This window comes from Buceros rhinoceros, unplaced genomic scaffold, assembly GCF_000710305.1.
Source record: "Buceros rhinoceros silvestris isolate BGI_N320 unplaced genomic scaffold, ASM71030v1 scaffold11272, whole genome shotgun sequence".
NCBI lineage: Eukaryota > Metazoa > Chordata > Aves > Bucerotiformes > Bucerotidae > Buceros > Buceros rhinoceros.
In genome coordinates this window covers 47174-58195 of record NW_010398314.1, presented here as the reverse complement: position 1 = coordinate 58195, position 11022 = coordinate 47174, and the positions used below count along the sequence as shown (strand labels likewise).

Sequence of the window (11022 nt, the reverse complement as noted above, 5' to 3'; positions counted from 1 at the left end):
CCCTCTCTTTTCTCTGCCTCCTGCCGTTTCAGGACAGGGACCATCTTTTTATCCCCTGCCTGTACAGCGCCGAGCACCCTGCGGCTTTTTGGCAGCGGTTGGGGTTTCTGGTGGCTCCCCCAACACAAACAACAACAACCTTCAAAGTGCTTCTCCACACGCAGCTGCTCTGAGGGCAGATTCAGGTTTCCCCCACCCCCTTCTCCCCATCCCTCCTTGCAACACCCACCTGGCAGCTGGTTAAAACCAATCCTTGGGTTTTTCAGGTGTGTTGGAGGGATTTACCTGACATATTCTGTGCTCCCCCACCCTTCTCGCAGTTGAGGTCCTGGATTTCATGGCAATACAAGTTAATCTAACAGTAAAAAGCTCCGCAATTATTTGGCTCTAAGGCTTGGGTCCTTGCCCAGCAGCTCTGACACACACACACACGCACAAGTTCACTTCTCCAGTGAGGGAGCGGGCGATGCCTCTCTTCTTCCTCCTCCTCCAGTCCGTCACGGAAGGGCTGGCTCTTCAGCGAGGGAGTTCCACCTCCCGCAACTTTCTCCCTCGCTGCTCTCAACCTGTGCTGCCGGAGTTTCAGCCAGCAAAACCCCTTCTTGCAGGAATTTCTCTGAGCTATCTCCTCTGATTTGCAACCACCATGGACCCCCGGCCACCAGCAAGGTGCTGCTGCGGGACAGGATTTTCAGCGGCAAGAGCAGAGAGGCAGTAAACTTCAGGAGAGGTCCCTCTCCTGTTGCAACAGGTAAGGCACGCTGCTTGCTGCTGTGGGAAGTTGAAATGACTCAGGGAGCAGTCTGCACAGCTTGGATGGTGGAAGGCATGGAGGCTGCAGAGGTTTAGCCATGAAACTGCTTTCCCACGTGAGTAACTTTTGCTGGAAACAGCCTTATCCTAAAGACAGGGCTTCGGGATGCAAAGGGAGAGCCTTTCCAATGCCAGCAGAGCCCTGGCAGCGCTAGCATTAGGAGTCACAGAAGGAGCCAGGAAAAGCTTCAGCTGTTTTTTGCACAGTTTGCATCTGGTCTTAGCTGGGGAACTTTAGCACGCTGCAGCCAGTGCAAGCAGGTGGGCTCCAGGTAGCAAAGGCAAAGCCACGCTGCTGAGCAAGGCAGGTCAGGAGGGACTGAGAGAAGAGCTCCAGGTGCCTGCATGGGGCAGGATTTCTGCAGAGAGTGCGCTTGTGCTGGAGTAAAAGGATGCGCTGCTGCAGGAGCAGTGATGGCGTCCAGGCTCGGTTGTTGGCTCTATACAACCTCACCAACCAGGGTGAGGTGGTACAGCTCTGAGCTCTGTCCCCGCCTTCATTAAGCCACTTCCATTGGTACTGCGAACTTGGCTGTGCCTTTGGGATCCCCAAGCATGTGCATGATACTGGCCCTGGTGTGTGGCCAGGCAGGAGCTCCTTGCTCGCCCTGGTCCTCCTCCGTGACAGGCAGCAGGGCCAGGGAGCTGAAGCGAGAGCCACCATCCCCATTTCTCATGGGAGCGCGTATGTAAACGTGTGCGTGTTTGCATTGGTGCAACGTTGTTCGCTTTCAGGTGCCCGATGGCAAAATAAGACAAAAACCCAGAGGAAATCCAGCCCCAGTTGAGGGCAGGCAGGAATTATTCCTCACGTGCACATGCGGCGCTGAGAAAAGAGGGGAAAAGACAGGGAGGGAGGGAGACCTGGGCACCTGGAGCAAACAGGGCCCTTCCAAACAGCAGTTATCAGCTAATCAGCCTCCCAGGGGAATTAAAAGCAGACTTGGTGGAGTGCAGCACTCCAGAGGAGCAAAGATCAGCCCTCACACGACAGGGGTTGCTTTGGACAAAACTCTTAGAAAAAAACTGGCGCTCACTTGGGTTTGCTGCTGCGAAGGGCTGAGAGTTTCCAGGCACGTGGAAAGTCGGGCTGAGAGGTGGCCAGAGCCAGGCAGGGTCTGCTGGGGCAGGCAGGGCTGTGGCTGGTGGGCTTCCACTTTGCCCATGGTGCCCTGGATGCAGGCAGGAGGGCACGGAGCCCGTGCTCCAGCACTCAGACGGGCGAAGAGCGGACATGGGATGTGTAGGGAGCTGCCACAGCAATCCAGGCTGTCAGCTAGAGAGACCTGGGAGGTTATCGGAACCTCAGGACGGAAAGCAAACAGTCTGTATCAGGCTCCTGAGGAAGGCTGGGCTGTCTCGGTATTCGGGGAGGCAAAATCACCACACTCAGTATTGTGCACCCTTATCGTCTCCTTATATGCAGCACACCTCACCTTATCGGGAGCAGTTCAGGGACATCCGCCTGCCTGATAAATGGTTGGGGTTCCTAAGGGACTGAGCAGGCAAGAGGTTTCTAATCCTGCCAGGGGCTTCAGTCTCTGCCTCTCCCTACCTGCTCGTTGTGCTCTAAGCGCTCCGTAACACCGCAAAAGTGAGCCCACATGTCCTGTCCAGGATCTGCTCCTCTCCCGAGCCTTTCCCTGAGCTACATCTTCCACCACGAACAGATTTCAAATCCTAATGCTCACAGAAACCAGTGCGTCTCCCAGCCCTCCAAACAAACAAGCATCACTCATGTACGAAGGGAGAGTTCAAAGGAGCCATAGCACCTGGAACCAAACATCTGTTAGGAACTAATGCATTTTGCATCCTACGCTCCTGCCAACTGCTCCGAGGCAAGTCCTGCAGGATCGTTCCAGCTCCCTCCGTGCTGCAGCAATGGCATTCCCTGCTCCGTACACCTTGCTTTGTTTCTTCTGTGTGTGGAATATGCAAGCGCAGCTGCACCTCCAGCAGTAGCGGGCTGTCTTCTGTATCATGCACGAGCATAAGAGGATTAAATACCTTTTTTTTTTTTTTAACTGGGTTGGCAGCACTGATGCTCCATTGTCTATTAGTAAGCTGATGTGCTGAGCAAGCAATTTTTTTCTCTCAACCACACTTTTTCCTTGGTGATGGGGCTGGTACCAGTTTATTAGCAAAGAAACTTTCCTAATTCTTGGAAGAAGGAGTTGCAGGGAGGGGCAGGCTGCAAGGACTGTCAGGAGGGCTCGTAGCTCAGAAACGAATGAGCAGCAGGTTCGAAACAAACCAAAGGAAGTTTGGTTTGGTTTTCTTTCGTTGTTTTTTTTCCCTCCACACGGAGGACATAATTAAATTCTGGAACACATTGCCACAGGATATTGCAGAGGCCAAAAGTGTACTTGGCTTCAAACGAATTTTTGGTACATTTGGAATGGAAAGCTCCAGTGGAGGTTGTGAAACAGCCCAAGAACAACCAGGTACTTGCATTGATGCTAGAAAGCAGGAGAAGGAGCACATTACATGTGCCTTGTTTCTTGTGCTCCCCCAGTAAGCAACCAGAACCGGCCATTTTGGGAGAGAAATTACAGAGAGATGGCCAAGCGCGCCTGTTTGATGTTACGTTGTGGGACTCTTGGGCTGACCTGGCTGTACCTTGGATAGATGCTGTGACTCAGGCAGCCCGGGACAGGCTGGTTCTGCCAGGAGGAGGTACTCCGTACGGCTCAGGCTGACAGGGACGTTGTATGCCCAGCCAGGTGTCTGGTTGTCACAGGTGCTGGAAGCAGCGTCCGCACACAGCTGCCTGCTCCCCAGAGGTGATGCAATGGTGAGAGCTTTCAGAAAGATATTCCGAGCAGATAGTCTGGAGTGGGAGGTAGCACCTCATGCTCGGAGCATAACAAGAGCGGACAAAGACATGCTGTGGCAATGAGGCCAGGCTGGGCAAACATGGGGTTAATCTTTTCTCCAGTGAAACCCTGAGCTCCCCTGGCCAGGGGCTGGCTTTGCATCAGCTTGTGTGGCAGTGTGGATCCAGCAGAGGAGGTGGGCTGCAGCAGACGGGTGTCCGGAGGACAGGCAGGTCTGGGAGCTGAAGGTTTGCTATTCGCTTGCAGGTATTTGTGTTCAATAATGTCTGCTGCAGAAAATTCTGTGGTACAGCTCCTGGCATCCTGGCCAGCCATCCTTTTAAGGAGGGAGGTTCGTGCCCTGACCATCTCATTCATTCTCTGTCCTCTGTGTCCTTACGCTGCCTCCGGACACGGGAAAGGCAGGCAGATGGCAACAGAGTGAAGGGGGCTGGAGGCAGAGCAGAAAGCTGCTCTCCGTGCCCACCTCCAGGCGCCAGAAGGGAAAGACCAGCAGGGTGCTGGGCAGGAGAAGAAGATCTTCATATCAGTGCAGGGACAGGTCTGTGGGTGAGTGACAATTGCCTGGTAGGAGAGAAAGAAGTGAGGGAGGAGGCATGGGGGCCAGAGCTGTGCTGCAGGGCCAGGAGAAGTAGAGTGGTTCACATCTTGCTGAGCACCAGGGCTCCTCACCTGCCTCCAGCTGGGTACACAGTTCCTCATCCAGCTCTTCATGCCAAGATGCCCTTGGATTCCTTCCCAACAAATTTTGCAGATCGTAGGGCAACATCGTAGGGTAACGTATGTCCCCACAGGGAATCGCGGAAAGGCACTGGAGGGCTACTGACACTCAGGTGATGTGGCCGCTGTCTTCGTTGCAAACGTCCAGGTTGAGATATGTGCAGTTGAGGACTCATGGTGTCAAACAGCTCAGGGTCAGAGCCCCTTTGAACACCAGGCAGAGCAGCTCCTCTCTCCAGACTGGGCTGGGAGCTGAGCCCAGTCTGGATTCACAGCTTGTGGGGGGGCATCAGATGGGAGTTGTGTGCTGGGATCCCAGAAAGGATCTCACAGGCTTTGCAGCACCTAAACAAACAGCTGTTTTGTGAGCAGCAGAATTCATGAAGCTTGGTTGCCTGGGGCGCTCTCTCTTGTGTGGATTCTCTGATGTCTAATAATTGGGTTGGGCTCCCATTAGAGACTTTTCTTCCAGCTGGGAGTCCTAATTTGGATTTCTCTCCTCTCTCCTGCTTCTTTTCACAAGCGTGTGCAAACCTAACTCCTTTCAAGTCTTTACCTATCTGGCTAAATTTGGCTGAAACTGGCCAGTGGATCCAAAACGTAGCAGAGAGGACTGAGAATGTGGTCCCATACGCCAGCTTCCCTCAGCGGTTTGCAGACAGGGGAGTGATTATCAGCACAAGGTAATCTGTGTCCCAAGCATGAGGAAAACCTGAAAGGCTCCCTGTGAGTTTTGGCAGAAGAAAGCAGTCAAGAAGGAGACCAGAGTCCCTTGGTGGGCTCTCACAGCTTTTGCTGGGCTAGTCAGTTTGCAGTGACTGAGGTATGTAGCTCCACGGGAGCTCAATCCTAGAGAGAGGCGCACAGTCCCAGCAGCAGCAGAGTTGGGGCACATTCATACAAGCACCTGGCACGCTGCAGCGGGCTCTTGTGCCAACATGTTTGGGAGCCGCACTACAGTGCCCAGCCCCTGGGCCCCTCACACGCTGCCTGGTGAGCAGCTCCCACAGAGCCCCCTTCCCACTGGCACTAGCCATCTCCAGCCCCAGGGTTGTTTCTTTTCGCAGCAGCAGGTACCCCATTCCCATCAAAGCCACCAGCAGGATCTGCTGTTTCCTCCGTCTCCTGGCTGTCCTAGCTGCCATCCTTGGCCAAGGAGATAGTTACCACCCCTCAACGCTTCCCTGGTTATCTGTGCAAGGCAGCGGTGCTACAAGATTCCCTCACCCCCCAGGCCTACTCCAGCAACCCCAGACCCCCTCTGAGGGCTCCACAGCTCTGGAGCTGTGTAATTAACTCTTGCTCTAGAATGTTGCAATGCCAAGACAGATAAAGATCACTGACCCTTATAACCCTGTGGGGAGTTCAAGCCTGTTCAAGTTCTCCCGTGCCTAACAGACGAGCTCCTGGAGACTTACAATAATGACAGAGAAACCTCAGCTATGTGACATATCTGAGCTGAGCTTAGATGTTGGCAGCTGTACAAAGTCAGGCTCTTCCTGGGTGCCTCACGAAGCATAGGACAGAAATGCACATTGCAGATGGGAAGGTGACAAGAGAAACCCGTCAGCTTCAGGTACAAGGTGATGTCTTGCTTAGGGACAAAGAATGGCTTGGAGGCAAAGACACGTAGCGCCTGCTTGCTTCAGAGGAGGAGCGAACCAGGGCAGCGGGTAAAGCCGCAGGGCACGGGCAAAGCCATGAGGATGGGGCAATGGGCACGATGTCCAAGGGAGAAAGGAGTGAGCAGCTGGCTGGGGGGGGCCACAGTAAGATGGTGAGGAGGAAATGCCCTCAGAGCCAGTCCAGTCTAAGCATCCAATTTATGAACAATTAGCATGGTGATAAAGGTAGCAGCAAAAGGATTCAGCTGTACAGGGGAAGGAGGACTTGGACATCAGAGTAACTAAATACTTCCCAGCCGTCCTTCCCATGTGGAAAATCATTCCATTCTTTCTTCTCCTGTGCAATTAATCCATGTGTTGTTGCACATCTGCCTTCACCACTCCAGGGACAGTGTCCCACCATGCTTCCACTGTCAGCCCTGAATGGTGGTCCTAGTATGACTCCTCACAGGTCCACTGGCTGCGGCAGGCTAGACCCAGGGAAGGCAGCACTGCCTCAGAATGAAACATTTTTTACCAGCCGCTGCAGCAGTGCAGCTTGAGAAGAGAAAAAGCGTGTCCAAGCACCAAGCCAGGCCTAACAACCTGGGGCCCAGATTGCCCCACACAAGTCAATGAGTCTCAGGCTTCTTCCAAACTCTCTGAAGACGGTCTCTGTTCTCCCAGCACCCCCTTAGAGGCTGCTGGTTCAAGCTCCCCAGGGTATCCAAACTCCCCAGGGTTAAGGCATCACCTGGCCCAGGTGGCAGATGATGGGATGAGCATCTCCATGGTGCTTGTAGGACTATATCTATTCTGCTCAAGGACCTGTGTGTGATCCCCTTGCCACACCAGGTGGTCCAAGAAAGAGTCATTGCTCCACATACAGTGTTACACTCATTAATCCATGGCTTTCCACAACTTTATGGCTGAGCAGCCCCCAGTACAGCCCACCCTGTCTGCACACAGCCGCTTTATCACCAGGAACAGAGCTGCACCATGAGATCATTACGGCACAGGGTCTGGGCACTGCCCATGGGCCCCTCGCTGCGCGACAAGAGCAGCATTTCACAGGTTGCTCCGAGCAAGGGCAGACCTCAGTTGTAAAAGGCACGCGCACCAGGTTTTAAACGATCAGCCGCCTTGCTCCAGGCTGTCTAGCAATCTGGAAACAATTTCCAAAGGTCTATCCAAGTCATTTGGAGATTGGAAAGCTGAGATGGGGAAGGAACAGCCCAACCATGCCCTGGTGGAATCTGCAAGTCCAGCAAAAAGCTGTACCCGCAAAAAGAGAGTCTCCAAGCAGGCTGGTGCAGAACACAGTTCTGCAAACTTCAGCCCTAAGAAAACCATCCACAGGCACTGGAAAACCCCGAGACACACTGAGGGAGGAAACGCCGTAACTTCAGGGGCTCTTTTCATTAGTTTCTGGCTTTATGTAGTACCTCCAGGATTTATTTCTTCTGCTTTGCTGCAAACCCAAGCAGCAACTGCACAACTGAATGCAGGAACAGGATATCCAAGGACAGGGCCAGCTGCTAGCCCGGATTCAACATCCCATTCAAAGAAATGCTGCCAAGATCACAGGAACAGTTTTGTGCCACAGCTTGGGAAGGGATGGGTTGGTTTGTTTTTCAAAGCCCAAGAAAATTGTTCAAAAAATACCCATCTCCCCACAGAATTCAAACCCCACATGCCCAGCTTTGTGAGCAACCAGCGGGGAACTCACCAAAACTGAGCAAGGCACCAAATGGAAAAGGATCCAATTCCCATCAGCATTGCTGTGGCAGAGGAGAGGGCAAACATTAACCAAGCAGCCCAGCCCCCCCGCACAGAGTGTGCACAGGTTATTTCAGCACTGGGAATCAAAACATCCCACAGGCGTGGCTCGCTGCCTGTACAAGAAGCATCCTTTTTAATCTGTGACTTTCTGACATTAAAAACTCAAGGGCTGCTTTCTGGTTGATCCTATTTGGTAGGCAGCTGTGAGGACATTGCCTCAGCTGCAGGCATGATTTACTTCCTTTACTCTCTGTCTCTACTCCCCAATGACCCACCATTAAACTGTCCCATCACTGATTATTTGAACAACCAAGGACATCTCCCTTCACCCCCCAGCTCCTAGTGCTTGTAGCCTCCAAAGATGGTGATGTGCTTGGGGATGATTTTGATCAGTGCCTGTCCTGGGATGTGTGTGTATGTATCTTGTAGTGAAGGAAAAAAGGGACAGAGAGTGGAGGGAGGTGGGAAAGAGAGTGAAAGAAAGAGAGTTTGGAATGCATGCTGGCAAAAGAGCGGTAAGGGAAGAGTTGTCCTTCTCTTCCCATTAAAATGTTCTGCTCCCAAAACTTTGGACCAAGCCCCCACCACAGCTAGCAAGGGGAATACTCCTTTTGGTGCACTCAGCACTCGCCTTGTTTTGTGTTTTGGGTTCTTGCTGTGTTTAAACGCTCCCCTTGAAGGGAATCGAAAGGTGGGGCTGGGGCCACACCTGCCTCCTGGCAGGTTGCAGCCCTTCTCTGCTATGTGGCTGACAAACACAACAGCCTACACATCACAGGAGACCCCCAGAAGGTCAATCATACACTGTAAGAAAGCCAGACAAAGAGACATCTAATCATTGTAACCAGAGCTGATCATTTTTTTTTTCTTTCTTATACGTGTCACAGATTCTATCCCACCCCAGCTCACGCCCCAGCCACTCACCCCAGCCGGCAGAAGTAGCCATGCCCTGCACTGATCCCCCATCTCCACAGCCTCCCCACGCACACACTTTGAACCTCAGTGCTGTGTTTGTTCCTTCATTTCAGACCAACAGATTTGGGCATGCCTTTGACAGAGGATCACAATTTGGATGTTAAATTTAGACGCGCGCTTAGGCTCTGATTAGAGACACCCCGCATGTTTATTAACTCTGTGGGGAGGTTGCATCTACAGGACTGAGGGCAAAGCCCCTCGAGGCTCTCTGATCCTCCCCTCATGATTAGGAGACCAGGTTGAATCACCACATAATGATGCCCTGGTATTTCCCTCATTTGGGATCATGCCTTACCTTCCTCACTCCATCCCACTGATCAGCTTTCTCCAACACATCGGCCTCCCCACGTGCAACCAGCTCCAGGAGAGCATCTGTGCCCAGGGGAGCCATGAAACAGAGAAACAGAGAGCTTTCAGGAGCAGAAATAACTGATCCCACGAGAGGCAAGACCAGAGGTAGGTGAGGGCGCTTGAGTGTGTAATGCTTGCAGCTGATGTGGCAGCCCTGAAATGGGTATGGCCCTCGTGGTGGGTCTCATGGATCATGTACTAATTACTGTCAGCACAAGGACGTGGAGTAGCACAGCTCAGAAAACCAGTAGAAATATTTCTCTGAATCTACAGGAAAGATCTGTTGCAGGTGCAGTTAATTTCATCCAATTTCTACATGGATTTCTACATGAACATCCTTGAATGCCACTGGAAGGACCCTTAAGTTTGGCAGTGCTGCCCCTCCTTGGCAGCCACCTACATCTGGGATTTTAAGGTCTTGATTTTATGACATTTTCATGTTATAAACATCTTTCCCACCCTCAGCACAAGAGCTGTAGGAACCCACCTCTTTTCTGCTGATTATTGACACCTTCCAGGGGTGGTTTCAGTGGGACTTTCCCTGAAGTTGAGCCAAGGCAGTAGGTAACTAGATTTGCTCTCTCTTCAGACCATGCCCCATTTTTCTGCTGAGCTTCACCACGGCCTTTGTAAATGTCCCAGTCCCGCTTCTGGATGGTTGTGCATAGTGAATGTGGTGTAAATGATCCCAGAAGCAGGAGACAGAGCAGGGACTGTACAACTATGTCCTGGGAGATCTATCACTCTTCAAATTACATTAACACCATGCTGTAGAAAGAGAAACAAGACACCCACCGTGTCATTGTTTCCCAGTGCACCCTACTAAAGAAGAAACTGCAGGCTACAAGTATTAGGTGATGGTTTCCAGTCTTGGGGTGGGAAGCTGTGAGCTTTCCCAGGACACTCAGCTGGAATAGGCCAACTCTTGAAGGACACTAGTGTCACCAATCCTCTCCATCTCATTCTTTTATCAAAGGATAAAATAAGGGAGGACAAACATGGGCTTGTGTGGAACTGTTCAGACCATGATGGGCTTTCTCAGTTATATCAGTATAGAAACTGTCCATGCACATGGAGTATTAAAGGTGATGAAATATCACGTCTCAGAGCACTGGCAGTTGCTGTCAGAGGACATGACGGGTTCTCTGTGCTAATGCTTGGGCTTTGAGTCCCACCACAAAGAGAAACTATTGGACTCCAAAAGCTGATAGTGATGCCTCCTAGAAAATTCTCCCCAACTTTTGGTTGCACCTTTCAAAATTTCAGATCATTTCCAGAGGAAATGAGGCTTCTGTCTCATGCCCCATGTGCGTAGTTACTCTCCATCCCTTATAATAACTGCTGAAGCCATTGATTGCTTTCAGCCTGGCTTGTAATTGAGAGCAAAGCTCTCAGAAATATGAGGTCATGACAGGTTTTGCAAAATAATTAGCTGGACAGAGGAGTAAAACACTGCTAATGCCCCCACAGAGGAAAAAACAGCAGTGTAAGTGAAGCCCTTGTTAGATGTCAGGAAATCTACAGGCAAGACTGAGGTTAAGGACATTCCAGGAGAGATTCAGAAGAGAGTTTGCATCTTATTAAATGCCAGAAAACCCACTCCTTGCTCAAGGTTATCCTCCCATATGGAATTGCTGGTGCCCAAGAAGGCATGTGCTCTAGCTCCAGCTTTTCTTGTGGTTGTGGAGTTCATAATGTCTCTGCCTTGTGGGTTCTCTGATGTCTTATAAGAGATGAGTTCACATTGCCATTTCAGTACAATTCAATTAAAAAGTCAATTAGCCCAGATACAAAGAGATCGTCTTCATTAATTCTGCTCTTCATGGAACAGCACAGAGTTTGTTACTGTTTTATTCTGCTGTCTTATTCTACTCTAAATTGTATGTGACTTTTCCTGCTCCCCTCTCCTACTAGACACACGCACACGCAGCATGCATACA

General features: G+C 51.5%; 1 protein-coding gene across 1 annotated transcript in view; it reads left to right on the top strand.

The window, feature by feature from the left end:
- Positions 1–695: 695 nt before the first annotated feature.
- The window catches only part of FAT2 (FAT atypical cadherin 2), a gene marked incomplete at its 3' end in the record, with an annotated part of 57492 nt that continues 47165 nt past the window's right edge, over positions 696–11022 (top strand). The window contains exon 1 of the mRNA XM_010131061.1: positions 696–751. The remainder of the gene's footprint in view (positions 752–11022) is intronic.